This window comes from Pinus tabuliformis, chromosome 5_1, assembly GCF_031772625.1.
Source record: "Pinus tabuliformis cultivar Carrire ecotype Pingquan chromosome 5_1, CPIR1, whole genome shotgun sequence".
In the NCBI taxonomy this organism is placed as follows: Eukaryota; Viridiplantae; Streptophyta; class Pinopsida; order Pinales; family Pinaceae; genus Pinus; species Pinus tabuliformis.
In genome coordinates, this window is record NC_142305.1 from 648,895,623 (window position 1) to 648,899,582 (window position 3,960).

At 37.7% G+C, this 3,960-nt stretch overlaps 2 pseudogenes; both read left to right on the forward strand.

Annotated features, from left to right (window-relative positions):
* The first annotated feature begins 293 nt into the window (after window positions 1-293).
* LOC149166663 (serine/threonine-protein kinase PEPKR2 pseudogene) lies at window positions 294-632 on the forward strand (annotated as a pseudogene).
* A 1,035-nt stretch (window positions 633-1,667) lies between these two features.
* On the forward strand, window positions 1,668-2,057 carry LOC149166664 (auxin-responsive protein SAUR76 pseudogene; annotated as a pseudogene).
* The last annotated feature ends 1,903 nt before the right edge of the window (window positions 2,058-3,960 follow it).

Consider the following 3,960-nt stretch of genomic DNA (forward strand, 5'->3'; position numbering starts at 1 on the left):
CTTTTGGGATCCAACAGGCAATGTTTATCATGGGGCTTTATAATTCAGCCTACTGGTTGACTTGGCTGACTTGGGAAGGCATCCTCACTTTTGTATCTGCGATTCTCATGGTCCTCTTTGGAATGTTGTTCCAGTTCAACTTTTTCCTCAAGAACAGCTTCTCAATTTTGTTCCTTTTGTTCTTTCTCTTTTAGTTCAACATGGTGAGGACATGAACATCCATCCCAGTTATTTTTGAACCTGCAGAGTAAAGACTTTGATTTTCTTTTTAAAAAAATGGACTGAGAATTGGGATGGGACAAATTGGTATTCTCAAATTCTTCACAGGCAAGGCTATTGGAGAAAAGTTGACCTGCAAGACTTTCCCCAAAAAGACCAAAGAAATTGTCCATGTGGAAGTCAAGATCATGCAGCACCTTTCTGGTCATCCTAATGTTGTCACACTGAATGTTATTCATGAAGATGCAAATACTCTGTATCTTGTGGTGAAGCTATGCTCCGGGGGACGCCTAATCGATGACATGTCCAAAAACCGATGCTACTGTCAGCATCAGGCTGCAGAATTGATCAAAAACTTAATTGCCACTGAAAAAGCAAAGGAGTATCGTCAGTCGGTAAATGATATTTGTTGATAAGTAATAGTGAACAACGACATGCTTCCAAAATTATGTGTATAAGAAGATCTTTATATTAGATTGCCACCAGCATCTCTTGCTTGAGCCTTTTAATTTTTTGAGTCTTTTTCCTCAGCTTCAACTCCAACTCCATTTCATTTTTGATAGTGGACTCGTTTTGAATGTTGGCTTATAATTGAAATGCTTTTGTTGCATTCTGGTATCACAAAGCAAAGTCCTGGCAAGGAAACAAGGACAGAAGTACTGCGTAGAGATGTATATTTCCTTTCCTCTATCCAATAAAGGGGTGCTTTTTTTTTGTGTGTCCTAACTTGAGAATTTAGTGCTTGGGCCCTGAACTCGTAACATTTTATGGAATCAAACTTAATACCATTTTTAATGTGAAGGAAAAAGAGGATTTACGGTTATGTTTTTGTTTGGTGCTTGTTATTATGTGAGCAACTTGTGTTTTAGGCCTTTTATATATTCTTATGCATATCATATCTCTCTTATAGTTGGATACCTTTTCTAGCCATTAATTCTTGCTTGGTTTTCCAACAGCTAAAGTTTTGGAAGATGGAACTTCAACAACAAAGTATTTGTCTTCTAAGAAGTTTTGCAAAAGAAATTGTTGTTCATAGAAATTCTCACGACCATGCAAAATCATAAAAATGGTTGTAGCGAAAATTGTTGTTCATGGAAACTCTCATAGCTTAATTGTTCGTAAACAAAATTTCTTGGGAAGCAACGCTGGTAAGTTTAGCACAAATGGTGCAATCGCTGAGTCCCTATAATAGAAAAGCACAAGCCGTTGGTAAGCAACCCTGGTGAGTTCGCCAACACTAGTTTTTGCATAAATATGAATCCTACTGTCTTCTTGCATTAGATATAAGTCTGGAGTGAACTGTATATATTAGCTAATTGGGTGAACTGGGTGTATTAACTAATTTCATTGAGGCATTGATAGTTTTCTGGAGTGAACTGTGTATTAGCTAATCTCAAAGTAGATAGTTTTCTGGAGTGAACTGTGTATTAGCAAATTTGTATTTAAACATGACTAATCGTGGCAAAATTGAAAGCTTGGGCAGCTCCAACCATACAGACAATTCCTGCGATTTTGGACACCAAGATGAGCAAAATTTCGAGGTGCCTGCAGGGCATAGAACAGAGCAAAATTTCAAGGTGCTTATAGGGCATAGAACAGTGTACGTTGGTAGGTCTAGGAGACGTTATGTTGTAAGTGAAAATCATCTCAATCATCCATTGCTGAAGGTGCTCATTGAGAAATCTCATGAGGGTTCATGTGGAGCTGACCTTAGTGGGGAAACAATTTCCTGTGAGGTCGTTCTTTTTGAGCATTTGTTGTGGATGCTGAAAAATGCAGATCCAGAAGCCATTAAGAGCAAATGTTTGGAGGAATTGGTTGAATTCTATGCCTCTTAATAAAAAGGGGTAGGGATATATTTATGTAGAGCCACAACTAATTCTAGGAGGAAATTGCAAATAATGTCATAATGAAGAAAACAGTATAATCCCTCCTCTGAATAATGTCAAGGTTTTAGAAATCTAACTTTCATTTTGCAAGCGTTTCAATGGGATTCTCCCTACTTGCAGTGTAGGGCTAAGTTTTGAGTCTGAATTATCAATAATACTTGAAGAGATCCATGCTAGTCACTTAGAAATGTCAACAGAAACAAGCTTTGGTATTGTATATTGTATTGAGAACATCTCAGCTTTCTGATTTCTGTGTCATTGTATATTGTATTCAGATTGGGCTTTATGAATTCTATGGCAATGTATATTGTATTCAGAACTTCTCAGCTTTATTATTTCTGAAAGCTTATAAAATCTGTATTACTTTACGTGCATGATAAAGTACTCAATGCTTGGTGCATCAAAAAGATGTTATAGCTACTCTTGGATTTTTATGGCTTGCTCAATAAAGTCCTTGCTTTGCAATTTGGGAACTCTGTGCTTGTCATCACCTACCCATGTGCTTTAGGTTTGGCAATTGGTTTGTTGTTCTCCATCCTGATTTCTCCAACTGTCAAATAAGTTGTTTTGTTTGTGATGCTCCCTCTCTAGGTAAAATGTGTCGTGTTTGACAAGACTGGAACATCGAATATGGGGAGACCTGTCGTCATTGCCACAAAGTTGTTAAAAAAGATTGCCGCTGCTGCCTTCTATGATATAGTTGCTTCAGCCAAGGCTTTAACTCCATGAAAATTAGTTATGTCGCTCTATCTACTGGTTCTATGATGGAGGCAGAAAGTGCCCCTGTTTCTTACAAAACCCTAATCATATATGGGGGGCTCAAAGGAGGAATTTATTTCAAAATTCCTCTTATCAAGTATTCAATTGCACATCCAGCTTAGGAATAACGTGACATTTCAATTGAATAGATGGAAAGGATGATAAGGAGCACAAACTTTTCCATTTACGAGTTGACTGAAACAGGGCTCAAAACTCACATCTACCACTTCAAGGACTGATTTTAATCATTTCATACACACTGATTCTAAAGCATTCTAGTGTATAAGGGTGTAGACATCATTGTCATGCAGTGCTAGGATATATTTTGGAAAAAGGCCACTTGAGCATTCCATAGCCGAGATTTGTGATCAGGTCAACTTATTCACAGGTAGGTTCTATGCAATCAATTCTATGCTTGCAGATCCATCTATTAGATAACTTTTTTTGCCCCAAAATGTAGCCTCTCTTTGGTCCGTACCTGCTCTGGGTCTTGTATGGTCTAAGTATATTGTAGCCTTTGTTCATAAGCACTATTACAAGCTCTTATATGAATTGTACGTGAAGTCATCGTTCAACACCGCGTAGCTGTTAAAAAGTTTAAAGCAACCCATGTTCCTTCATGGATGTTTATAGTTAAAACTTTTTTTCTTATAGGTAGATAGACTTGGCAGAATTCAGGGAGGAGAGTTAAGGGCACATTTATACCAGCAGTTAAAGAAAGTTAGTCACTAAAGCTAGGCCTACCTTCGAGGCCTATTGTTTGTTATTTCTTGTTCTCACCAATTTTTATGGGAAGAACAAATGGCAGGTATGCCTTTTTAGCATTCTTATCCATGTTTGGCTGGATGGCTTCATTTGCTCTCGCCGCTTGCTGGCTAGGACACGTTGCTAAAGCACTCAAAGCTGCTACGTAGCCTGTCTTGTTTTTCTAGAATCAGATATATTAAGAGACAATGTGCCTAAGATTATTAAAGTAACTCAAAATGTTGATCTTGCAACAACATCCTTACGCATATAGTTCAAGGGGATTCCATCTTCCTTGATGGAAGCTTTTAAGAAATGGCAGTGTAAAACCCCCTCTAAGCCGTATTTT